The following is a 27,464-nucleotide window of genomic DNA, read 5'->3' on the forward strand; positions in this document are numbered from 1 at the left end:
AAAGTTAGACATCTAGAAGGTAAATCACTTTAAAATACAAAACAACATATATGTTTATTTGTCTAAAAACAGAAGACAGACAAAAAGTGTTTCTAGGTTTGTATCACAGACAGAAAACTGAGGAACAGAGACAATCCATGATTTCTTTAAAATCTCACAAGGTACAGGTAGAAAAATAGGGAATCAAACTGCAATTTGACTGGTAAACCTGCAAAAATACATCTTTTCTTATCTTATGTTCTCCAGTGACTCTGTATTTAATTTTTCAAAATGGGAAATCAAACTCAAGAAGGTTAAGGTAAAGGTCAAGAGCTACCTAGAAACCCGCTGGCAGTACTGAGACGAATGGAAACTTCTGGCTCCACACAGCACTTCCTTCCTCTCTCAGATCTGTTTCAATGAAATAAAACAACAAAAAAAAAGAAGCCAAAAAACCTGCTCCCAATTTTCTGTGAGCAGGATTTGATACATTAGATACAGCCATCAAATGCACTATTACCCTGATGGAGGGTAAGCACTCCAGCATCACCTCCTGTGATTTGCCTTCAGCTCACTGATGACCCTGTCTGACTGGCAGGTCTGTTCCTGGGAAGGGAGTCTGTGGATTTGATGTACTCCTCTTTGAGACAGCACTAAGCACAGCTGGGCTTGAATGAGACTGGGTTATGGCTGAGATGAGCAAAGTAGAGCAGAGAGAAAAGCAAACTTTATTTAAGTTAAACAGTCAGAGGTCACTGAGTCCTTCACAAATAAGCTGTGTAAAAAAGTGGTCACGGCACAAAACCTGGCAGAGCTCAAGAGGGGTTTGGACAATGCTCTCAAGCACATGGTGTGATTCTTGGGGTTGTCCTATGCACAGCCAGGAGCTGGACTCAATGATCTCTGTGGGTGCCTTCCAACTCAGGATATTCTACGATTCTGTTATTGCCGTATCCTTCAAATGGAAAAAATCAGACACACCAGATTGAAAGTTTCCCTTCTACATGGGATGATCTCACTCTGTGAGTTTAAGTCAAACCTCTGACATTCAGCTGCTAGAAATGCTAATAATTTTGTGCTGCAAGGCATAATCCAGCATAATACAAGGCAATATTTCAATATGCACTGTCAAAATGGATCTTTTGATGTGTGATCCCATTGCAGCCTCTAAAAGAGATGGAGATATCTGGCAAAACCCTAATCCAGTTTTTCTTGCATTAACAGATCTTTCTGGTTGAATGGCACATTAAGCTAGTGATAAACTTTGTGCTGCACCTACCCTCTTAATTATTCCTGCAAACCCTCTGTTGCTGACCCTCCTGCAACGTCCTTGAATAACATTTTGTTAGGAATGTTGCTTCTTGAGGAAACGTGAAGAATGGCCTTGAAGCAAATTTCTGGTGTCGTCACCATCAAGCTGTCTTGTGCTGCCACATCATGTTTCTAGAGAAGTCTTTGAGCACTGTCACTACTTGTTAACTTTCCTAACACTGCACTAGTGCTACTCACTGTCAGGAAAAGTGAGAAGGGACAAAAAAGCTGCAAGAAATTTGCAGTGAAGTCCTTGGTATGACCAGGAGGCTGCCTCTCTACGGGGAATCAGATGGTCAGAGAGAAACCCACGTAGGGGATATTGGACTGTGATTCATTGACATCAATCTTGAGACACTTCTGAATCAGGAGATTTTCTCTGTAAGATAGAGAGGCTCTGAGCAGGAGATTCTATAGCATCATGTTCATAATTAATGTGATTCATAGTGAAATTCAGGGAATTTGCAAAAAGTGATGAATGATTTTGTATAATTTTGATGACATTTCAAGTAATTGTTTTAATTATCTTAAACCCCAGTTTAGTGAAGTACTTAGGCACTGTTTTAAGTCTAACAAACCAGTACTAAAGCCCTTGCTTAACCAACACTTTACAGAAATTACAACTAAAACACTGTTCTGTAAAAAACAGTCTCACAAAAAGTAACTTCACTGTTGTACTTTTCACCCTTCTAAAAAGGGGAGGAAGAAAAGACAAAAGCATTGACAAAATATATGTGCAATGATGGTGCCTTGCTATGTAGTCACAAAGTTCAAAATTCAGGCAAGTATATAAAATACTTTTGCTTGTACTCATGCCTCATTCTTCCATTGCTATCTGCTACCCAGACCTTTTATTGGTAGCAAGCCCAGAAAGGCAAATGTAGCCCATTGAATGCCTCTTCCTACCTTGGTGGCCTGCGACTCTCAAACAGAAATCAATTGCATGAAAACAAGCAATCTCTCACACTGAAAATCACTGGTAGTATACTGAATCAAGTTAGATTATGGATTAAGGAGCCAGTGAATTATGACTGATTACCTTTTCAAAGTAACTCACACAGCAGCCCTGGGGGACAGATTGTATTAAAACAGTTCCAACATGCAAATAGTTTGATACTTTGAAAAATAGCAGTGTTGTTAACATTTGGCCTGGTGACGGAAAAAGTGTATTAATTTACCCAAGCAACTGTCTCTGCAACAGCATATAAATAGCCCTTTGAATTAATTCAAAGTGAAATGTCAATGTTTCATAATTTATGATATTATGCTGAGATTAAGCTTCAGTAGCTCACTACTGGTTCAGTTAACATCAGGTCTAAAACTTGCCTTCCTGTCTCCTGAACCTGGAATCTTTGGGAAAATCTTTCCTTTCTATTTGGATTCATATTTATTTATACTAGCTGAATAATTTATGATAATTTCAGTGCAATTTACTGAGTTAAGAGAATGTGAAATATTCAGTTGTTGCAGTGGTTTACTCACATCTTCTTGAATCTGACTGTCTTGGCAGGAAAATGAGGAGAAATTCCTGCTTCTCAGGATATGAGAATTTAAAAGCTGTTTCCTGGTCTCTATCTGTAGAGCATGATGACATCATTAATCAGACATAGAATAAGAGAATCATAAAATTTTCAGAGTTGGAAGATACCTCTGAGATCATTTAGTCCAATTGTCAAACCAGCACTACCAGTGTAACCCTTGTATCACTAATCTACCACCTGTGCCAGATCCAGATGGATTTTAAACACCTCCAGGGATGGCAACTCCACCACTTCCCTGGGCTCCCTATCAGTAAGAATTTTTTTTAATATCTAATCAGAACCTCCCCTGTTCAGTCTAAGGGCATTTCCTCTAGTCCTCTCATGGCAAAAGAAACTGGGTCCCTCCTCATCATAACCCACTTTCAGGTCATTCTAGAGAAAGAGAAGGTTCCCACTGAACCCCCAGTTCCCAAGACTATTCAGGTCATCACCTTTCCAATATCATATCACAGAATGCTTTCCTTGGAAAGGACCCTTAAAGACCTTCTAGTTCCAAGGCCACTGCCATGGGCACCTTCCACCAGAACACATTGATGACAGCCTCATCCAACCTGTCCTTGAACAATTTTAGGCACATCCACAACTTCTCTGGGCAGCTGTTGCAGCAGCTCACTGCCCTCAGAGTAAAGAATTTATTCAACCTGCTCTGAATCGTCTTTCACAATAGTGTAAATTTCACTGAATCTGAGAGATACACAACTATAAAATTGTGATATGGTAGACTACAGTTCTTTCTGCCCTAGTTATTCCTTAAGCATAATTTGAGAACTCCTCACCTCCTTGAGGAAAAAAAAAAAAGATAATGAGATTGTTATAGATGAACAAAAATGTTATATACATGCAAAATGGTCTTGTTAATCAACAGAGCTCACTCCCTGCTGGAGGAAGCTGCAGAAGAACAACAGAAATCATTACCATGCTGGTAGGATTGATTAATTAGGAAAACAGCTTCTACTAATACTCATTAGCATTTATACATTGTAAAATCCACTAAATATATGTGTAAATAACTTTCCTAAAGAGACAACTAAGGGTGCCTGAAGGGTGCCACATGATGTTACTGTTGTTTTCTGCTTCTGTGGGTTTTGCATCACAAGAAGTGCTTTGCATTGGCTAAGCAAACCTGCAAGAGGGAGCTGGAATAGGAAGAGAACACATGGAAGGCACTTTCTGAGGCATGAGACAGGTTTGACATAAGAGCAAACGAAAGCTGTATGCCAAGGCACATTTTCATTTGGCCAGACAGGGGATGGTGGAATATGGGAATAAATTCAGGGTGCTGCTACCAGGCATAGTGTAGGTAAGGACTGTACAATCCCTTTATAGCCTCAGAAAAACACCGTGAGGAGCAGGATTGTCTCCCCCTCTCCAGGACTAAGATTTGGACACTCTCTGGCTCCTTGTGAGGAATGGGGTAGCAAAAGCAGACATGCTCAGAAAGCATCTGTGTTGGCCCAGATGCTATCTGTTAGTGCCTTTTGTTTCACAGTATGAATTTCTGGGTAGAGGACTTTCAAATAATGTGGTGTAAATTTAGAAAGTGACCATTCAGTTATCAGTGCAATGGAAAATTATAATGAAATGGAGCCCAATAATTCCAAAATACTGGTCAAAAGATGATCATCTGTGTAATGTGTGTTTTTTGGAGTTCATGTGCAATTACCAAGCACTATTTTTAGTCCATGTTTCAGGAGAGTTGTGTTTAGTTCTTGGCTCTGTCACAGACTTTCTGCATGACCTTGGGCAAATTGGTTTCTTTCTCAGTGCCATCTGCAGCATAATACACATTCCTCCCACTCTAAATTTGTCTAGTTGATGTGGATTATGAGCCTTTTGGAGTAGGACATCTCCTCGCTGTGTTCATTTAGTGAGTGACACAGTGAGGTTCTGAACTTGTGACTTCTAAATTGCTTTTTAATGCACCAAGATCACCTTCCATGACCAGTGTAAGCAGGTGGTGGGTATAAAATCATTAGTCTACTGTAGATTTTAGACAAAGCTGTGTTTTGTTACATGCTTCTACTGTAGAACTTTTTAATTTGGCTGCTAAATGTTACAAGAAGCTTTTGCATTTTTTTCCCCTCTCCTTTTTCACAGTGTAGCCCATGCCCTCCTGCTTTGTGGTTATTATCCAGGACTCTGTGACTAGTGTGGAGCTGCTGGTTGGTTTTGTGTGCTTACTTGTTTTTTCACCTTCACTCTTAATTACAGCAGCAAATTGCCCGGGGCATGAGTGGTTTATGGAACCAGTGATGCTGCTGGTCCTCACAGGAACCTTCTTACCTGTACCTGCAGCTGTGACCTGCAGCCAAGCAGGAGGCATGGACAAAGTGAGAGAACAGCAGATTAGGAAACAAATAAAAGTAGCAGCATTTCAAAGCTCTTGCAGAGCAGGGAAGAGTTAAAGGTAGACATTATTAAAAAAAAAATAATAAAAAGAAAGGAAAAAAAAGAAGGAAAAAAGTAAAAAATGTGTAAAAGTAATTGCTCTTGAAGGAGATACCTGATCAGGCATTGGCCTGGGCTCTACTGCTACTGACAGAAACAAACTGAACAGATGATCAAACAGGTGCCTCATCACAACATCCTATTAAAATAGCCAGAGTGAGAACCTGGACATCAATTCACAAGCACAGAAAGCACTAAATATACTTCCTCCCAACTAAAGCTAGAGGGACCAGCTCGTTGGACAGGTGTAGCGTTCGCAGCCGAGTGTCACGGCTCCCACAGACCGCTGGCTCAGGCGCCCACCCGCGCCCAAGGCGGGCTGCGATCGCGCCGCCGGCGTGCCCAGCGCGGGTCCCGTGTGCCAAGGCACCGGGCTGGCGCCGCTCAGCGCGGGCACCAGCCCCCCGCCCGCCCGGCACGGCTCCGGCACTGCCCGCGGTGCAGGTGAACCGAGCCGGACAGGGCGGGCCGGCCCCGGGGAGCGCAGCGCCGGCACTGCCCGCCCGCCCGGCGGCGGGACAGCAGCACGGACCCCCGAGGGCAGCGGAGGGCACCCGGGGGCGCAGCGTCCCGCGGGGAGTGGGTGACCTTGGGCGAGGCCCCTGTAGGACAGACATTCCACCAGCGGCTCCTCGACCTCCCGTGGGCCGGGCGCGGGCGGTGGGAGCCCCGCGGCGGGCGGGGCCGGGCCGGGCCGGGGCGGGCGGCGGCGCGGTCCCTCCCCGCGGGCGGGAGGCGGGCGCGGGCCGCGCTCCCGGCAGGCTGCGCTGGGCTGCGCTGAGCTCGGCGCGGCGCCGGCCGGGGAACGCTCCGTTCGTCTATTTCATCGCCTCTCACACAGCCCGGCGGCGCCCAGGGCGGCATGGAGACCCAGCGCGGGAGGCCGCGGGGCAGCGCCCGGAGCTGAGCCGGCCGGTGCGTACCCGCCTGCGGCTCGGGGAGGGGCGCGGAGGCGATGGCGGAGAAACTTTGCGCCGGGCAAACTCGGCGGTGCGCGGGGGCTCCGGGGGCTGCGGCCGCCACTCGGGCAAACTTCTGCCGCGGCGGCGTGCTGCGCTGTGCCCGTGTCCCGCTCCCATCCCCTCGTAGCGGCCGGTCCCGCTCCCGCGCTGCCCTGCAAGTGCAAGGTGCAGCGGCGGGCGGCGCGGTGCCCCGGGCGCGCTTCCCGCTTCGCACCGGCGTGTAGCACGCCAGCGGGAAGAGCTGGCTTTTCGCGTTTCAGAAATTTCCTCGCCTTTTAAGCGCTTTTTTGATGGTGGTGGTTTGGGGGGATGGGAGTTGATTTTGTTTTTTTTTTTTAACTTGTGGCAGAGAGGGCTAGGGGTTGTGCGTGTCTGTCGCTGCTCTTCAGCTGCAGTTGCTCTTGGCTGAGCCTGGGGACTGGCTGCAGCTGCTTGGGCTGGGGAGAGACGAGTGTTACGGAGGACCTGCCTGTTCGTATTTCTGTCTGTCTGTCTGTCCATCTATTCCTCAGTGTTTGTGGGAGGGAGGGCTCGCAGGCTCCGGAGCCGGAGCGCTCTGTCCGGGACAGCGCGGGCAGCAGCAGCCGTGTCCCCTCGTCCCTGCGGGGCTCTGAGGGCCCCGAAACTCGGACCGTGTGTCTGCCTGTGTGTGTCTGTGTGTGTGTGTGTGTGTGTGTGTGCAAGGGCTGGGATGTGCCCCCCTGGGAAGGGAACCTTCTCCGGATGGCCATGGGTTAAACGTGGAGCTCACAGCTCTAACTTCTGCTATTAAAGGAAGTAATCCAGCCCCTCCTGCCCGCTATTTGAATCCCACTGGATTATTTGCAGGAGGAAAAGAGAGCCGCAGTGCCCCAAGGAATGCATCAGTGGGTGTCTTTTACCTTTTTAGATTCTTTTTTTTATTACTATTTTTCATGCTGGCTTAGTGCCCTTGCTTTGTTGTCGGGATGATTAAGCGTTGCCGAGTGTCCTCAGTCCCAGAATCAATTAAAATAAATACAAGTACATGGGACATAAAGGGAAGTCTGCACTGACATCCCGGCAGAGGCACTAAAGCATCAAGTTTGGTTAAAAGAAAGGGATTGGAGGGAATGAATGATTCTGTTGGTACTCATTTGCTTTCCCTTTGCAGTGCTGTCAGACAGCTTAAAGAGGTGTATCTTTTGATCAGGGTTTGTGTGTTCTTAACCAACTTCTGTCCAACAGAAAGAAAAAAGTCCTCTCCAGGCACAGGTGTTAGATCTTACCTCTCGTTTAGCATTTGGTTTGAGTTTTCAGCAAAGGGAATAAAAATCAGGAGAGGATGAACTATGAGGAATGCAGAGGAGAGTTGCTGCACCATTCTACTTGCTGCCTGGATGTTCTGCTTCCACAGAGGACTCATTCCTGGTGTGGAGCAGTCGTGGGATGGTACAATCATTAGCCGAGAAAGCAGAACAAGGGTTGCTAGTACTTGCCTGTCTCTTCCTGCTGACATTCAGACAGCTGCTGCTTCAAGTTAGCAAAATTTCCTTTCATTGCTTGAAGAGGACTTGGTGCTGGGTGCAAGGAGAGAAGGGAGGATCCCTCCAGATCTAGCTCGCTGTTGCAAGTTGATATGGAGAAAGAGCTTGCAGGTGTGTTTGTTGTGTTCCAAGAAACACTGGAGTCTTGTTGAGAAAGCCAGATAGGAGACAATGTACTGCAGGGCTGCAAACTATGGATATCCCTCTGTCTGATCCTTTGGTGGTGCTAGTGTTGTAGAAAATCAGCAGGTTGGCTGTGCATGTCTTGGTGCAGTAAATCATAGTTTTACTTACTTTTGTCCTATTTATTTTTAAGCTTGATTCTTAACATGGCACCTGTTGGCATTGTAATGGCTGTGCTCCATAGGATCACAGGAGGTGTAGGACAGTTCCTGAGCTGTGTGTTACATTGCTGTGTTGTTATCCTGTGTACCAGACAGTGATGGGGTGTAGTCTCCCCCAGTTTTCCTAAATGCTGCCTTGCTCCCTTTCTCACACGAGGGACTTCTGTTCCACCCAGTTATGTTGTTGTGGCTCCTACTGTGTTGCACTACTGTGACCTGATGTACTCTGGTTGATGGATTTTGTCAAATACAATGAAATGAACAAGTGGGAGGCGTTTAGGGTGTTTAGCCTTTGCTTGTTAGGAACAGTTTGTAGGTGCTGTTCTACTACAGATACATTTCTGTGCTGAGTTTTAAAATGTCTTCTGGCACATGCCAACTGCAGTCATACAGCTTGTATTTACAGGCAGGTTTTTGTGAAGGACAGGAAGTTGGTTAGGATAAGGTTTGTTTTAGTATGTTGTGCCAGTGTGAAACATCATGCTTCTGGATGCAGGTTTGAATCCCTTACAGTTCAGCAGTGTCTTAAATTTCCTAGCTGTTTGATGAGTATTTGCTTGCTTGTGTGAAGGGTTTCATGACTTCTGCCTGCAGTACATAACACAAAAGCTCTTGGCACTGTTAAGACCCTTATTGTGCTGGCTGGAAGTTCCAAGGCAGAATGGGCAGGAACTCAAAATTGCTGTGACAGAGGTGAAATGCTGGCTACACTGACTTCAGTGGGAGTTTTGCCATAGATGACAGTGGGCCAAAACTTCAATCCAGAAGTAGTTCTCCCTTCTTGTTGGTGTTGCTGGTGTATTCTCTAGGGAAGCATTTGCTTTTCTGCTGCCACCCAGACTGTCTGTTAGGCAGAGAAGATAGAAGTCTCTTAGGATGTCATGCTGTGCCTTTCACAAGCACAGCATTCTTGGGAAGGAAACCAGGGCAGATAGGAGTGGAAACAAAACCCCAAATGTGGACACATGCTGACTGTCTTGCTGCTTGTGTCCTGAGTCATTCCCAGGAACATGGATCAAGAGCTCTGAACTGAGCACAATTAGCTTCTTGAAACTGCAGAGGAGGGATCTGTCAGTGCCTGCAGCCGGTGCATCTCCCTGTCCCTGCTTCTGCATTTGCAAATTATCGGTTTAGTGACAGACATTCAATATGTGAAGCAGCAGTACATTCATTAATTCAACCCTACTTAGCCTGTGCACACTGGGTGAGTTTTCTGCGTGTATGTGATCTAGTGAGTTATTCTCAGAGACGCTTCACATATCCAGCATCTAGATAAATTTTTATGTTATGTGACAATGACAAATGGGAAATGTTTGCTACTTTTTTCCTCAACTTGAAAGGTAGGTGGTACAGGATATCAGAATATGCATTTAATCAGTGCTGATTGAAAGCTGGTCCAGGTCACGGCCATGTAATAAACAAGAATGTGTTGCTTCAGTTTACTATATAGAGTGAAATAGAAGGTTTGTTAATATATACCAAAAATGTTGACAAGGGTTGAGGTATTTGAATCTGTCTGATTTTTAATTTTTTTCTTCCAGTGGAAATACTGTGATATCTGCAGCTCCAGTGTAGACAGTTTTCTTTTACAGTACATTCTTCTACCTTGCATTCATGCCAGATTTTTAGGTAGTTTGCTCCTGTACAATAATGACAAATGAAAATACAAATTAATGTGAAACTAAGTAGTCTGTCTTGCATGTGCATCCTTACTTTAACAGACTTAAATAAGGAGAATATGTTGAACATTTATAAATTATATCTTGTCAATGTCTCTGAGCTTGTTTGCTATGAGGGTGTATGCATCTAAAACAAAGGAGTGCTGATTCTTATTTACTTTATACAAGTGTACAGGTCTCATTTTGTCCCAGTATAAAAAATTACAGATATCATAACAGGCATTGTTTTAGACCCTGAAGTCTTACAAGTGGGTAATACACACATCATCTGGATGTGTGTACTAATGGCAGATAAGTTTTGGGCGCTGTTAGTACTGTCAGGATGCAAAAGATGGCAGTGCAGTGAAGAGGGATGTTAGCAAACCCTGCTGGTCTGCTGTTCAAACCTCTGCTCTGGGATCTGCACGGTCTTCCAGCTTCTGGGTTTGTGGTTTGTTTTTTTGGGTTTTTTTTCCAAAAAATCAAAGAGTTGGTCGTAACCATCATTGTATCTTTGCTTTGTATCTAAGCCCTAAGTAATGTTTTCTCTTCACTGCTGGAACTTGAGGGCTGAGCTGGAGACAGGACTTGCTGGCTGCTGGACTAGAATATGCATCAAGAGATGCAGTGTGAGAGAGATGCTGTTCTTACCTTGCTTGTTTTTCTTAATGTGCTACAGGCTGGGGGCAGAGTGACTTGAAAGCTGCTCAGTGGAAAAGCAGTGGAAAAGTGGAAAAGGCCCTGGGGATACTGGTCAGCAGTGGCTGAACATGATCCAGGGTGTGCCCAGGTGTCCAAGAAGGCCAGTGGCACCCTGGCCTGTGTCAGCAGTGTGTGGCAGCAGGAGCAGGGCAGGGATTGTCCCCCTGCCCTGGGCACTGCTGAGGCCACAGCTCCAATGCTGTGCTCAGCTCTGGCCCCTCACTGCCAGAAAGACACTGAGGGGCTGGAGCGTGTCCAGAGAAGGGACACGGAGCTGGGGAAGGGTCTGGAGCAAAAAACTGATGGGGAGTGACTGAGGGAGCTGGGGATGTTTAGCCTGGAGACAAGGAGAATCAAGTGGGACCTTATCACTCTCATAGCTGCCTGAAAGGAGGGTGTAACTAGGTGGAGGTCTGTCTCTTCTACAATATCAAAGCCATAGGACAAGAGGAAATGGTGTCAAGTTATGTCAGGGGATATTTAGATTGGATATTAGGAAAAATTTCCTCATTGAAAGGACTGTCAACCATTGGAAGAGGCTGCCAAGGGAAGTATCACCATCCCTGGAAGGATTTAAAGGATATGCAGATGTGGCACTTGGGGACATGGTTTAGTGGTGACTTGGTAGTGCTGGGTTAATGGTTGTATTGGATGATCTTAGAGATATTTTCCAATATCAATGGTTCTATGATTCTGTGAAAAATGCAAAATACAGGGGGTTTTGGGTGAAATTGGTGTCTCATGGGATTAGTACCAATATTGCCACTGATGTGAAAACTACCCAATTTCACCTTTTTTTTTTTTTTTTTCCTTGAACGAAGCAAGAGCAGACCTTGAGTAGGGTTGCAGGGGTGTGGAGAGATGAAGGGGTTTGTGTTGGAAAATTCTCCGTTGTCTTATTGAGCCGTTGTTGATTTTGCTGCTGTTCTTGGTGTATGAGCCTGGTTACCATAATAATTATACCTAAATGCGTCTGTGCCCGTACCGCCTGTCACGTACAGTAAATCAAAGGCATGGACCCTGCAGGCACTTAAAACAAGTTAACACTAATGAAAACCACCAGCGGCTTTGCCTGGGAGAAAACAATATTTAATTTCTTTCTCCTAGTTGATGACACTACTAATTGCGCGGCTTCCAGTGCGTGAGTGTAACTTCCTTTGACATCAGCGCGTGTTGGCTTGGCCATTACACGTGTGCCAGGGCAGTGCAGCCCCTGCTGCAGGGCTTCTGTGGTGCTGTCTCCGATCCTGGGTCCACAGCTCCATCCCTTCGCTGCAGGACTGGTCAGAGACATGTGGCAGCTGAGCTGGAATCATCCTTCCTCTTCTGGCTTAAGCTGGTTTCTCCCCTTTGTTCAAAAATCGCGTCCCTGATTTAAAAAATAGTGCAATTTTTAAATGGTTTTAGCAGACCATCCTGAGGCTTTCTAGGCAGGTAGCCATCAGCAGCCTGAGTTAGGCCACTTCTATCTTCAGTGGAGCTGGTGGTGGGATTTAATGCTGACTGTAGTAAGAATTGCTTTTGGGCCATTCAGAGCTCTTGAAATCCTGCCCTGCAGCATTTCCAACTTCTTAGCTTAGTCCTGTAGAGCATCTGGGTAGAGGGAAATAGTTTTGAAGACTTCCTGTAGTGCTGGTGAGAAATGATCTGTCACCAGCACTGGAAATGCACCAGAAACACAACTTGTTTCTGCTTGCACTGTGCAAACCAGCCATAAATAACATTTCTTCCATGTCTTTGCAGACTTCAAAGAGTCTTCCAGCTGTTACAGGAAGCCTAGTGAGAGAAGGTAGCTGCAAGTTTAATTGTAGCTTCAGGACTTTAGCTCAATCAAAATCCAAACAATCTGATAAAAATTACAGACACTTGAGTGTTGTCAAAGGTTAAAAGTGAGCCCTCTTCAGAACAGGTTTACGTCTTAAATTAAAGAAGCTTATTAATATTCCTAAATAACATTGAAAATACATTATTTTTGCCTTTGAACCATCTGAGCACTTTGCATGATAGTGCAGGTTATATTTCTTGATAAGTGCATATAATGACAGTATAAATGTCAGTTTTGCTATCAGATGTAGTAGTGCTAATATCCTCTTAATATTAAACATGATTATGTCCCATATTGCTTAAACAAATTGGAGTCTTAAGAGGATGCCTTTGTCTTCTGCTACAGGGTGAATTTTTTTATGACTCCTCATGTATCATGGAATCCTAGAATGGTGTGGGTTGGAAGGGACCTTAAAGTTTCAGTAGTTCCAATGCTCCTACCATGGGCACGGACACATTGCACTAGATCCTGTTTAACATGGCCTTTAACTCTTCTAGGAATGAAGTAGCCACAGCTCTGCTGGGTGACCTGTTTGAGTGCCTCCCCACCCTTAGAGTAAATAATTTCTCCCTAATATCCAATCTAAACCTGGCCTCTTTCAGTTTTGACACATTACCCCTTATTCTAACATTACATGCCCTTGAAAAATGTTCACTGGTGTACTTACGGAATCTTCTCTCATTACCCTTTACATCCCTGGTCAGAATTAATTCTGTTAGTTCTTTTGCTTTCCTAACCTGCTCCCTGTCTGCTTGGACAATCTCTCTATTTCTTTCAGACTGCCTGTCCTTGCTGCCATCCTCTGGAAGCTTTCTTTTATGTTTGAGTTTGTCCAGGAGCTTCTTGCCATATTCAAATAAATAGTTAATAATTTTGAGATATGCATGTATGGGGGGTGGGTTGGGTTAGGTTGGATTTTCAGGTTGGTTTTTTTTGTGGGTTTGTTTTTTGGTTTTTTTTTTTTGAAAACTGGTGTTTGAAAGTTTTTCATTCATCTTCTATGTGGCAATTAGGTAATGGCAGCTCTTGTTGCAGTCCAGGTGAGTGAAGTCACTCCTTCATGGCTGCATCTTTGTGGTGTGATTGCATGTGAGGTAGAGTTGCCAGCTTGTGTTGAGATGACCTAGCTTTATGGATTTTTGCTGTAGTGCAGTGATGGATACACTGGTAGTCAATAAACTCATAGCTGAGTTTATGCATGGGCATTTTTTCCAGAGGCTTGCTGATACTTTTTAGTCAAAATTGAGAGACCACTATTCACTGCTAGGATTTTCAAGAAAGCATAATTGCTGGTTTCATATAGGGAAGACTAGACTCTTCCTTTATTCTTACACTTTGTAAAACAAAAACCAAAAACAAAACAAAAACCAAAACAAACAAACAAACAAAAGCAACGAAAAAGTGTTGCTTCTGTTTTGCCCTTGGTAGTGGGTGTCCATATTATTGCAGTGGTCCAGACATAGACAAGTCTGCACTATCCAGAAGGAAGTGTTCCTCCAGCAGAGAAGCTGGAGGATTGGGTGGAATTGCAGCAGGGGCAATTGTTTTTTGAGCTGGAGGTTTTCATTTGAGGCTGGGATGCAAACAGAGCTAAAAGGTAGATGTTGATTTCCAGTAGCCAAAGTGTTCCACGTTGTCAGCTACTGAATAGCTGGGGACATTGTGATGGTAAAGCCTCTTGATGCTTCTGCCACTTGCCTGGACAGCAGACTGGTTTTAAAGTCTTATATTGACCTTCCATGCGTGTGCACAGTTCTCTCTAAATGGTGTGTGAGCTTTGGATCACCTTTGATGCACTGGTTGAGGCTTTGCCAGCCTGCCTTGTTGCCCCTGCAGGCTGCTGGCTCAGTTTCCCTTGGATTGCACAGCAGCATCTGTTTGGGAGGTTCTTCACACAGCACATTTTTTGCAGGGAATGTTTGAAGATGCCCACAAGGCTCCTTGTGTCGTTCACTGCATGAGTGAAATACCATTGTGATTCAGATCATTTGGACTATAAGCAAATTTTCTGTGTGTTTTTGCAGCCGCATCGTGAGGTCAGGAATAAGTGGTGAGGCACGTGTGGTACTGCTGGGGTTTTGAGGATTGACCTTTGCCAATCTGTGATGCATCAGTTTGGCTGTGGTTTGAGTGAATTTACATGGTGAGGTGTGGCTGGACTCATGTTGTGCCCTGCCTCTCTGAGCTTGCACAGTGCATTCTTGAGTTCTGCTTTGGAGCAAACCAGATCACGCTGACAGTGAGAGCCTGAAGGGCCCTGCTGGAAATTAAACCCGTGGTGATTCCCTATGGATTATCACAGTGTAGGGAAAAAGACCTGTGTACCATGTTAAACCAGCAGGATGCAGAGTTCTGTTCCTTTCTCTCTTGTTTTCTTGTCTGTTTCCAGAAGCTGCATTCTGGAGCACCCTTCCAAGAGCTGTTTCTCTTTGTAGTGGTTCAGTGGCAGCTAAAATGCTTCTTGCACATTAACAACTACCAGTTGATCCACAGCTGGCTTGTTCACTTGTACACTGTACATTTGGAAAGACTAAGGAAAAAGTGGAGGAGAAATTGCAAGAGAAGTAAGGAGTGAGTTGAGTGTACAGCTCTGTCTGGGCATGGGTTAATGGATGTGGGGGAGAGAAACAGTGGGAGAGTGCAGTTTTCTGATGGTGGTGATTCAATAAAGGAACATGGAAGCTTTGGGGTCCTGATCTGTGCTAGGTACCTTGCTGGGGAATGGGGAGAAGGAGGACGATGCTCTATATTCAGCTATATTAGCCTGTAACTGTTTTTTAAATTTTTTTTTAATAAGCTGTTTTAAATACCTGAGATTTCAGCATGGCTAGAACAACATAGCTGATGTCTGTTTGGTGTTCTTAGATTGACAAGCCTAAAATGGGCTTTCAGACATAGTTTTTCATTAGCTAACTACATGCAAGTGGAAAATGTGTCTGGATGTAGATTCTGGGAGACAGTGATGTACAAAGGAACTGGCAGAGATTGAATTAAGTTTGACTTTTCAAAATTTGGTAACTTTGGGAATGCAGCATCCCTTACGTTGCTGGTTTGTTGTTCCAAGAAACTTTAAGCATTACTGTAATAGGCAGATGAGATAAAAAAAAAATGTTTATTTAAGAAATTCACATTGCTTTTTTCACTGACTCTTCTGAGAGATTTCCTTTTGGCTTCCCAGTTGCTGTGATGCACAACTTCTCCTTAACCCAAGTTTAAAATTATTTTAGCATTCCACGACTCCTGCAAATGTAAGCTTATCACAGCTTGTAGTGTGTGCGCTGGAAGGAATTCACCTGCAGTGTGGGCTGGCTGGGCAAAAGGAGGGAAATGGAATCATTCTGCAGTGATCTTTTGCCTTTCTCAGTTTTGTTGCTTTTCATCTACTGTGTGCTCTTCTCCCAGTGCTGTGTCACAGTGACACCACACCAGTTCCACGTGCTGTGCAAAAGAGAGCTTAGCCTGTTACATCAAAAGTAATTTTTCTCCTGACTGATGTGTTGCTGGAGCTGTAGGAGCATCCTTGCTCACTTGGGTAGTCCTGTTGTGTGTGTCAGCCCTGCATTTTGAGGGTTGTTCACCAGGACCAAAACTGCAGCTGGAGGTGAAGCCCTTCCCTGAGCTGGTGAGCCCAAGTGCAGGGCTTGCACAGCAGGCAGGCTGGGCAGGGAGCTTGTCCTGGCCTCAGAGCATGCTGTGCTCACAGCCATCCTCACAGGTGCCCTTCAGGGCTTGTGTGCAGATATGCACTGGCTCTAATAGGAGTCATTAAGCAGAAATTATGTAGGTCATTATCCTGTGTGGAGTGGGAGTTCTTGTACAGTGCATGTGTGTGCTTTGAGGAGTGTGGTTGTTATCTTGGTATGTCCTTACTGGATTTAAATAATGTTGCTCTTAGGTGTTTTAAAGTTTTTCCTAATAGGATTGGCCACCTTCAGGGTGCACTTTATGCGTGGGCTGCCTTTATTGTACTGACAGTGTAGCCATATTTGGTTGCTGAAGGTCAGCAATAGACTAGAAGTCCTAGTTTCTGCTGTCCTCTTGGTTAAGAAGTTCTCTGGAGTTTTGGAGTCCTTTTCCTTCCACCACAATGCAACCAAAATTAGAATCTGATTCTTTGGATTTCAGACTAAGAGAATAGTGACTTTCTCGTGAATGTTCATTTCCTTGCCAGTAGAGGCTGGATGACTTAATCTCTGCATATATCAACATGTTGATCAAGTTTCACACCAAAGTTTCCAGGGCTAACTATAACAAATACTTAAAAATGTAAGGCTGGGTTGCAATTGAAAACCTTTCTTGGTTATACAGTTCTGGGCATAAAGAAATGACAGCTCAGGGCTGGTTTTTTAGGATAACTTTATCTGCAGTAATACTCAGCTCTGGGTCTATCAAAACAGCCTTCTAAAGCTGGGGCTGCCTGTGGCATGGCATTTGCTCAAATATGCCTCAATAATGTCAGTGCAAGGTTTCCTATCCAAAGGAAAAATGAAGTCTTTGGGTGTATCTGCTTTTAGTGTACCTGCTAGGAAGCCCTAGGGCTGAGATGCTATGAAAGTGGCAAATTTGGATTAATTCTGGATGTGTTTCCTGAGAGAGAAGTGGCTGGTTGGGTTGCTCTTTCCTTCCTTCCTTTTGGGCAGTGAGCATACGGCTGGAGCTGATGTCGTGGGTGGAGATGGGAGCAGAGCCCCTTGCAGAGTGATGGCTGAGCTGTTTACAGAGCAGGATTTTAAAACCTACCATCATGCAGACTTGCATGCCATGCCTTGCAAATGGAGGTACATCAACCTGCTTATTCCAGCATGACAGCCCCAGGTGCAGCTGGAGGAATCAGGTGCCTGTTGAGATCTAGATGCAGAAACACTGTAGACTGAACTAATCTCATCTTTGCCATTGCCAGCAGCAGCACTTCATTTGCAGTAATGTTATTTTATCATGAGCCAAACAAAACCACACAATTAAGCTAAAAACACACCAGACTGTGTTTTAAGGTTATCAGTCTGCTGATTGAAAAGAAAAAAAAGGTTTTTCTAGCCTGCTTTCCTGTACTCATTATTTTTAGCTCTTAGCATCTCTTTGCTGCCCATTCATGAGTTGACTTTGACAGTAGGTCTTTGGGACAAAAACAGGAATGAGATGTGTGGGGTTTGCACCATTTACAATACCAGTGACTCTCTTCTCCCTGAGAGTATGTTGGAATAGACTTCATTGCTGACTGTGTTGTGAACATTTAAGGGTTTGGGATCCTCTGTAATACCTAGACTTTCAAATCTGCCCCAAGATATTCACTTAGCAGTTATGGAATGAAGAAATAAATCTACAGACCAATAATCCCTCCAAGGAAATCATTTTACCATCCTGGTCCCTGTATGCCCGCATTTTTTCCACTGGAAAAAGAAACTGATGGGAAAAGAGGAAACCCTGAAACTCTGACACTTGAGGGAATATTTCCCAAATTCATTTGGAGGGAAATCTTACTGCCTATTCCTTTCAGGTCTTGCAGTGTCTTGTCTTGTACAGGTCTGCAGAATCTCCAAGGGTGAAGGTTTCAGTGCTGATGTTTGCTTGTCTCAGCCCTAGCAGTAAGTCCCAAAGGTCTGTCTCCTGGGAAGGAGTTAGTGCCAAGCCCTCACACTCCATTTAAATGGGCAGACCTGTGCTCCATCTGCACTAGTAGTAGTGCTGCACAGACACACGATCCTGATTTGTTCTAACGACTGTTTTCTTTAATGAGTTCCCAGAAAATATCTGCTATATCTTGGTATTTAGTGTTGCATAAGATGAACCTTTAGAAGGAGGGAGATTATGGAGCAGTTCGATAGGAATGACTGATAACAAGTGAAAATGCTGCTAAGCAGCCCTGAGCTGCTGCAATCTGGTGTGCTCACTGCTCATGCCAGCCAGCCCCTTCTGGAGGCTTGTGTCTGTGCTGTGGAGACACAGCTCCAGCCCACAAACACGTAGTTTGTTTCACTGATACATATCAAAAAGCTTCATGAGTTAGGACAGGATCCTGACTTGCTCCCATTTTAGAAATTAAGGAATCAAGGCAGAGGCAGGTGAGCAGACTTGCTCCACAGCTTCATAAATATTAGAGGCTGAGTGAGATCTGGGACCCCAGCTACCTCAGATTTTTGATGAGCAGCACATTATGCTCAGCAATTCTGCCCAAGAAGAAGACAAATAAGCTTGACCTAGCATTGCAGTGCTTAAAAAGTCACTCATGTTGACATTGTGCATGTCGTTGATTTAACTTAAGGTTTCTCTCCTGCTCTTCTCTTTCCTGTAAGAAACTTTTAAGAGCAGCATTGAAGTACTTCTGTGATATTTTTCTAAAGAAAACTGATTCAGATATTGAGGTAGTCAAGTATCACCCATGAGCTGCAGTTTGTCTGAGTCCTGGGAACTGATGCTGTCCCCCTCAAAGAAGACAGGACTCCTGGCCTCCTTATCATCAGCAGAGCTAGAGATAAAGGAATTCCATGCATGAAAGGTCACCCCAGCTTAGTAACAGAGCCTCCCTCTATGGTTAATGATAAGCACTTCCAGGTGGGTTTCATTCCTTCATTCCCATGTATCTGGCCAGGCACTTGGGGTGGGTGATTCATGGTTCTTATATTGATTACTGTGGCAATGAAGTTGACTAATTTAGATTAGATTTATAAATTTTAGCTGGGATGAATTGGATGAGAAAAATTCCCCACTTACCATCTTGTGTGAGTTCAGTGACCTCCAGCAGTGCTACCAAACCAGTGTCTGTTAGAAAACTGTATTGGTGAGAGAAAAGAATAAGGAAAAATATTTAAGTAAAGAAATGAGAGAGACTGTGCTACTTCTAGGCTTCTCTAGATTTGAAGATCCAGGATAGTTAGAAATTGCTGATATAGTTTCTGCAAATATCTGCTATTGAGGGCTTTTGGGCATTGTGTTTTGTGGAAGTTTTGGATGAAAGTTTTTGACAGAGGTAAGCACGCATAACTTACAGGAACTCTATTTGGGAAGCAGCAATTAGGAAGAAGGCAATAGCAGAAATTAGAGAGGAAATTTGTTAATGCTTTTTTGGTAGCAAGTAGGTCAGTGAGCTGAAAAGGGCCCTAAACAGACTTGAAATCCTCACACAGTGAGGAAGTTGAGATGGCAATGTAATCAGGGGTTGATTTCATAAAGCAAAGAGTAGTTGGAATTGTAGAAAACATGTTTTATTTTGATCGTTAAAAATAAGTATAAAACTTGTGTCAGCCCTGCATTCCCATGGAGAGATAGCCAAACCCATTGTCTTTGGGTTTTATGGATGGAGGGACTAAGGCAGATTAATTGAGGCCATGCAAGATTACTGTGTGGCACATGTGATTGCTGACCCTGGTGCGAGGCACTGTCCCTTTGTGTGTCCCGTGCAAGGCAGACCGTGCCACGGCGTGGGTGGCAGAGGGGCCTGGGACCCCCCTGCCCAGGGCTGCTCTCAGGGGATGGGCAGGAGCCTGGGTGCCCTGATTCAGAAATCCATTTGCATGATGAGCAAGTGACGACACGATTCCCGCTCCCCAATGAGCGTCAGGGGAAGAGCCCAATTATTTTGCACATAATGAGGAGGTCGCTGAAAGAAGGACTGGAGTTTGGCAAGGCAAAATGGGAATGCTCTCTTGCTTCCATTTTGCACTGGGAAGCCTCATTACTTAGTTGTGTGATTATGGCTGTAGTTCTGGCTTTGTCATGGTATGTCTGGGGATCACATAAGGTAGAGTAGGAAAGAGGCTGTGACCATAAAGCCTAGGCTTTTTTGGAAACATCCTGTGGATGATGGAGGAGTAATTGTGGGTCAGAATATGGACATGTCAGTGCAAAACAGAATTAAGTCTACTGGTATTAACCATTACTTATTTTAATTATTTTAGGGAAAGAAAATTTCAAACATGTCTTTATGCAGATTTACATTTATTGAATGAGGGATTCAGATAAGAACATTTTCATCTAGGAAACTTGAAACAACTGGAAGAACTGAACTGGGATGGGATGCTGGTGCAATGACAGCAGTGAGTGGGATATGCATTGGTACTGGTAAACCAGGAATGCTCTGGGACTGAGTGGTGGGTACAAAGCTGCAGCAGGAGACCTGTCAGCACCCTGGGAAGCCAAATCTGCTGCTTCAGTGGAAAATACGGTGAGAAATCATGATTGAGCCATTGTTCTAAAAATGCTTTGGAACCTCTAAATTTCTACTTATGTTTGGTTGCTTTGGCTTTGACAGAAAAGGTTTTTTACCCAAATAGAGTTGTTTAGGAACCATTTGAAAATTAAAAGTGTTCTTCTCCAATTTTCAATCTCTTACAAATTTTTTTTTCCATTGTTTAGGCTGCAAGGTGGAAAAGATGGTTGTTGCACCTTGAAACCCGCTAGGTATTCTCCAAACAGTTTAAAAAAACTTTCATAAACTTGAATGAGATGCTGTAATAAAAAATAAGTGTGTGCATGCACAGAATTAAAAAGCATCCTCATCTAATTTTTCTCTTTTTATTTTTGTATAAATTTACTTAACACGTAGAGAGGCAGCGAGCTGTGTACCTGTTTAGTTATCACATTAATGAAGCTCTGGGTTGAAAGAAGATGAAGTTATAAAAATAAAGTGCTTCATGGCATTGATTTCTCTAGACGCTAACAAGGCAGAATTTGAGTGGAGATGACAACAAAGTAATGTCTCTGACGGCTAACATGCCAAATTAAAGAAAATGTAAATAAATCAACTGAGTCATCCTGTTACTTTGCAGGCTAAGGAAGTTAGACAAACAATTTCTGGAGTCTTCTAGAGGTTTATAAAAGTAGTGATGCAGTACTAAAGGCATATAAGATATTAAAGTAATTTCTCGGTGTATAACAGGATTATATTTTGGAGTGGGGAATTTCTGAGAAGACATGATTCTTTATTTAATGTGCAGCTGTATGGTGGAATCAGTTGCAGGAGTAATGAAAGTCAAACCTGCCAAATAACTGGGACAAGAAGTCCAGTCTTCTTCAAGGTATCAAATAAATCCATAGAAGGTTAGGATACATTAATGAAGGATAACAATTAAATGGGTGTGCCTCTCCTGCCTCCAGAGGGAGGTGGAAATCTCTCTCCTACCATAGGGTCTTGTTTCTGCAGCCCATCCTACAAGGAATTTTAGAGCAGCCTCATTACACAACTGTCTCTCAGGGTAAACCTGATATTTTGGACTGTCATAAATATGTATCTCAGCGGCTTTGGAAGTGTCACAATGAATTTACAATAAAAGGGAAGTGCCTTCTCGTTCTCTGCCCTGTACCCCTCTTCACTGGTGCTTTGTCTTCAGCCTGGGGTAGTAGCATCTAGCTGCAAACATCCTTTAGGCGTGTCATTCCTGTATCAGGTTGTTGGGTTTTCCCTGTTGTAAGCATAGAATTCTGTTTTTGCAGAACTGTGGATTTCACGTGGTAGTGTGCAAATACAAGTGAAAAACTGACCTAATAAAATCTCTAGTATGAGATGTACCTGTCTGACAGAAATTTTAGCTTTGTTATAAAATCTAAGCCTAAAATGGAAAGGGAGAAATACTTGGCATGTTCATGAAAACGAAGCATGTGAAACTGGAGTCTGCGATACCACTGGTTTTATAGCACAGTTCCAGAACTATGTTTCACTTCAGGAGGATTCAACCCAATAGATAAAAATCATTATATTATATGGTATGGTGTGGATTTTATTTTGATGAGCTATGTAAGTCCAGGTTGCAGTTAGGCTGGAGTATTCCTTCCTGTGATCGTTCCATGGTTTTACCTCTTGTGGCTTTAGTAAGTAAGTAGTTGAAAAGAATTCTTCAATATATTTCAGTGTTTTTTTTCTTCTTGCTTTTGGTACAGTAAAAGTACAATTCACAATTTGTGATCATATTCAGTCATCTTTGAAATTAATTTTCTAAGAAATTTTTAAGAGATTGAAGGTTTTCTCTTCACCTGCTTTATAAAAGATATAAAAAGACAGATCACATCTGCCTTTTAAAAATTTCTGTTGGATTTTCTTTGTTTGGATTTTCTGATTTGATTTATTAACTTGCTCATTATTTCTTGTTTATTTAGTTATTTAGATTTTCATATTGTTTCAGATTTTTTTTTTAGTTTGAATTTTCTGTTGTAGCATCTTCAATCTGAGATATCTGGTCAAAACTTTTTGAGAAGGCAGGGAGGTGACTTTTGGGACTTTTTTGCCTGCTTCTATGGTGGTCTCAGGTTAATACATTTTTTTTATTACTTTCTGGAAATAGAAATACAGAGAGATAATACACCTATGGAGAAGTAATATCCGTCTATAAGGAGGTGAGTAGGGAAAATATGTATCCTGCAGAAATAGAATATGTATTAGTTTACATTTCCTTCTCTATTTTGAGCTTTAAGAAGTGATAGGATGAGCTGTTGTTGCAAGCTGCTGGTTAATCTGATGCTTTTAAGGTCTGCTTTCCATTGCAGTCAAGGAGTCTCGCTCCACATTCAAGTTTCTAATTCTTGACACACAGGATATTTTCCTTCTCATTAAAATGTATTTATTTATTTTGCAGTGAAAATATCTTGCTTAAGATGCTTCTTTTGATCTTTGGTAATGTCACAGACTCAGTAAGACTGCTAGCATAAAGTAGTGTTTATCTCATTTCACTTCTACATCCACTGTTAATTGGACCTGAATAATATAACCCCATTGCAATAACTGTTTTAGTTTGCCAAGTCTCAATATGATGTCCAAAAAGATGCAGGTAATATTAGTGCTTGGAAATTGCTCCCTGTCTGTAATTGGAAGGCTTCTTCATATGTTTCTGTGATTTTATTTGCATTTATTGGGTTTTAGGCCATTTCAGAAATATGGGGAGGGGAAAAAGGTATAGCGAGAAGTACAAAGTTTTTGCAAAAACAATTTTTAATTTTTTTTTTAGATTGAATTTGTAATATCACTTGGGTTTCTAGGGCAACAACTTCATGTAATGCAGATCAGCAGCTGAAATACTTCTCCTAGCAGCTGGAGAGTGAAGTTAGCAGGACCCACGGTCTGTTCTGCAGCTGGTACTGGGAGCTTTGTGGCTGGTGGGGATTGTCCCTGAGCTGCCCTTCAGAGCTGGTGTCCCTCTGGGGAGCAGCAAGCAGCACTGAGTGATTCCATTCTCCTCAGGAGAGTGGTCATGCAGGATGCTGCAAGTTCAGGGGAGTGAATAAAACCAAATTTCTTATACTCTGGCTCTGGAGGAGCTTTGAGAGGAGGGAGGAGGTGACGAAGTGAGCTTCCTCCAGAAACTTGGATTGCAGAGGAATGTGAAACTTCACAGTTTTCTCCCATATTGCTCTTGAAAGTTAGCACAAGAGATAGGAGTGGGAGACAGTTTTCTGACAGGAATCCCAGATTCTTCATCCCCAGAAACTGAGATGGTGACAAGAAGCTGGGTACTCAGCAGAGAGTTACCCGCAAATTTTGTTGACTGAGTTAAATCCTCCAGCAAGCAGGTGTCGGGTAAATGTTTTGATTCCTCGTGGTATATATTTGCATATTTGAAGATTTCTGGTACTTATGACTCATTTTTGTTTGCCCAAATTTTAAAAAGAGCAAACCAGCAAGGCCCTTAATTTTTATGGGGTTGCTGTGTAAGGGCTTTGAGATGCATGCCCCGAGCTAGGCGTGCTGGGAGGGTGATGTTCATGCAGGATCTAACCATTGGCATCTTATGGATAGCTGTAGTCACACCTCACACTGTGTGAAGTCTCTTTAACCATCACTGTCTCATCTCCAGCCCTGAACCTGTACACCTCTGCTGGGTCCCTCTTGTCCTCCCCAGCATGGGTGTTGCATTGTGTCCTGCTCCTTGACCAGGGTGTCTGGGGGTTGGTGTCACAGGTCAGGCTGTAGCCCTTTACAGAAGGTCCTGTGAAGTTTTAGAGCTCTAATGGAAAGTGAGGCTTCATCCATAGTGACATTTTGTTTATACAGTTTATTCTCTTCATGCAAATATGCTGGAGGGGTTGGAGGAAGAGAAAACTTGCTGAGAGAGTAACGCTTGATGCTTGAAGCATTTTTTTCCTTGATAAAAAAGCTTTTTCTGTGATTTTTTTTTGTTTTGTCACTTTTCATTTGCTGGGATTGTGAAAGGTGATAATATGCTCTGTGTAACCTTCTTACATGTATTTTTGTCTGGTACATTAATAGCTTCATTAATATGTGAGGAAAAGCAAGTTTCAACTTACTAGTTGCTAATCAGAACATGAAAGTGGTGGTTTTTTTTTCTAAAAACTGTAATTCAAGGTTATGCATGTGCAAAAATAGCTTTAGGCTACAACAAATACTTTCTTCAGCAGGTCTGGCTCATTTTATTGACATATTGTTTTGTAAACTGTGGGTGACTTGCATTGTTCTGAACCAAAATAACTTGCATCAATCAACATAAGAGGGTAATTAATTTACATATTTTCATTGTGGAAGTGATCCAGAAATTTTTACTCTACAGTGCTAGACTTCAGAGAGGAAAACTGAAATAAGATTTTGGTTTTGTGGTTTGTTTCTAAGTTATTCTTAATTTCTGACTGTGCTGGAGAAACCATTGTGACCTTCTTAAATTTGAACTTGGCATAGCAATGCATGAAAATAAAGCAAGACCTATTTCATCACTGTGTGGTGTATCAGTACAGCCTTAATGAGATGAGGAGAGGGCAGCTATTGCATGCCATAGCAAAGTGTAGTCCAAAATACTTGCTAAGAACAAATGCAAGAGTCAACTATTTCCTTTCTCTACAGGAAGCTGAAGCCATCAGAAGAGACTGTGAGAGATAGGGAATCTGATTAATTTTTTCAGGGTGTGCCTGGCAACTCTCCACATGCCACAGGTGAATGAAAATGTGTAGCATTTTAATGAATAGGCAAGGGCTAGCTCCTGTTTGTATGAGGCAGCAAAAGGTTTCAGAGCTGTCTGAACTTCTCTAGTCCATTGGTGTAGTTAAAACACCAATTTCTGAATCTGATGAAATGCAGAGAACCATGTGGTTATTGCTTTGCATGTATTGACAGGAGGTGGCTCTTGGGGGAGTGTGAACTTGTGTCTATAAAGGTTTACCTCTCCTCCTCTGCACCCTGACTATTCTGTCTGCTTGATTATTAATAGCTGCCTTTTATTTTTTTTTTTCTCTTTTTACTGCCATAGGGTAATGGAGCAATGGGACAGGAAGTTCAAAGCCTCCACCTAAAGAGATACCACACACAGGCTGTTCAGACAAATCCAGTTTACCTATAGTGTCCTATAGAATAAATTCTTACAATATTAAACTGTAGTGCAAAAGATTCTTCATTTTATGTTATGCATTCTCTGTTACATTGCCTGATCTGTTACCAACATTGCCTCTGTGACCTTAATTCCTCACTTTCAAGCACCACTTGAGGGAATAGATAGCACTGGAGGTGAGAAATCTTCTCCTTAAGGCAGGGCACCAGTAAGATTTGCCTGACATCAAGTAAGGATGTCTTTGGGGAAAAAAACCAGCCAAACAAACCACTTGTGTTTCTTGCTGTTTTTATTCTTTAAACCTGATTCCTGATAGGTTTATTTTTGAGAATTTGCCCATGAGCAGAGAGCATTTAAACTGATTATGTTGGCATTTCCAGTGGCTTTCTAGTGGTCAGTGTTGCCAATTCTTTATCCTTCTGTGAGTGAGATGGCTGCTGTGATTAAACTGTTGCTCCATAGAGATGAGGACTGGGATCAGATATTCTGGGTTTGAGTTCTGGTACTGAGATGAGGGGCACAGCAGTACTTGTGCTTGTGCTGAGCAAGCATGAGCAGCTTCTCTGTGGCCACTGCTGGGAAGCAGCAGGTTGGCCTGGCTCACTGGTGCCATCCCTACCTTCAGAATATGTCCTGCCTCCTGCTTGTGTGCAGTCCTGTGTCTCACTCCTCCTGTGCCCACACAGAACCCCCTCCCTTGCATGCAGTGGTGTTTTCAAGCTGGCTGTGCTGGTGATGGCTCAGTGCCCATGTTCTGCTTCCACTCAAGCTGGTAACCCTCCCACTTTTCATGGAGTACCAGTCAGCTCTCCAGAGCTTTCCTGCATTTTTCTCTGGATACTTGAAAGAGCAAATGAATTTCCTGGCTTGCTGGCAAAGAATAGGAGAAGTGTTTGACTCAGCAGTGAAAAAGTCCTTGTGACTATTCGAATACTCAGGGGCATGAAAGGCAAAGGACACTACAGAAGGTTATAGACAGATGGTCATTGTGAGTGGTGGCAATTTGGCAGGACCAGGTGCTCTTACCTGTGCTGACTCTGCTGGGGAGTGTCAGGCTGATGGGGGAGATGCAGTTGGGCTTTCAGCAACTTGGAAACATTGAAATCAGACTTAACTCTGTAACAATCCAGGTGTGTTCTGCTTTCCTTCCTTTCCATAAAACTGGAAGTGTTGGGGTACTGCAATTCAGATGCGATTTTTGACTCAAGCCTGTTTTCTCAGGCTGCTTACTTTGAATCAAATGGTGCAGGGGCATGAACTTGGGCTGTCCTCATACCAGGTCAGTGCATTTGTCTTTGCTCTGTGCTTAATTGATGTGATCTGCAAGCAAAAGAGAATTGGTGAGCTAATCTAGTGTTCTCAGAGCTTCAGTTTTTAATCTCTTCCTGGAAGACAAGTGATGGGTGCAGTAGATGGTGCCAAATACAGGGACCCAAACAGCACTCCCACGCTGGCAGAGAGCACGTTATCCCATCCTTGCTCTTTGTAATGTCTTTATGCATTATGAAAATTCATGAGGATTTTATTTTCCTTTGGGTTAAGGAATTATCTGATCAGCTGTCTGTCATTCTGAGAGTGTCTGGATGCTGACAGTGTCTGGATACAGTCTGTATTCCCCTTCCATCTCGACTCCTTTTACTAGCTTCTGACTGGTATCCATTGTCCTGGCAGCGTTCATGGGCTCTTTTTGGAGGGCACGCAAATGACTGAGGCCCAAAGCCAACTGGTGCAATGCTCAATGAGCACTGCAATGCTTAAATAGGCATGAAAGCTGGGTTGTGTTGCCTAAACAGAGATATCTGCTGCCATGGTAGGAGCTTCAGGGTAGCATGTTGGTTCAAAAGGGCATGGATCTCTCAGCTTCCAAGATGCCTCTTGGGTGCCACCATGCCCCAGTGGCTGGGCAGATGAAACTCTTGTAGGCTTCTGTTAA

General features: G+C 43.4%; 1 protein-coding gene and 1 long non-coding RNA gene across 7 annotated transcripts in view; one reads left to right on the plus strand and one right to left on the minus strand.

The window, feature by feature from the left end:
* Positions 1-313: 313 nt before the first annotated feature.
* LOC306807517 lies at positions 314-3,003 on the minus strand. Its single transcript, XR_013775742.1, has 4 exons — positions 2,773-3,003; positions 1,489-1,669; positions 500-669; positions 314-390 (listed from the first exon to the last, which is right to left on the minus strand). It is a non-coding gene; the product is annotated as an uncharacterized lncRNA (long non-coding RNA).
* Positions 3,004-6,055: 3,052 nt separating this feature from the next.
* FAT3 (FAT atypical cadherin 3) overlaps positions 6,056-27,464 on the plus strand; it is a 382,360-nt gene continuing 360,951 nt past the window's right edge. For all 6 annotated transcript variants that reach the window (XR_013775721.1, XM_079317035.1, XM_079317037.1 and 3 more), the window contains exon 1: positions 6,056-6,194. The gene's annotated coding sequence lies outside the window, so the exon portion shown is untranslated. The remainder of the gene's footprint in view (positions 6,195-27,464) is intronic.

Source organism: Erithacus rubecula, assembly GCF_903797595.1.
Source record: "Erithacus rubecula genome assembly, chromosome: 1".
NCBI lineage: Eukaryota > Metazoa > Chordata > Aves > Passeriformes > Muscicapidae > Erithacus > Erithacus rubecula.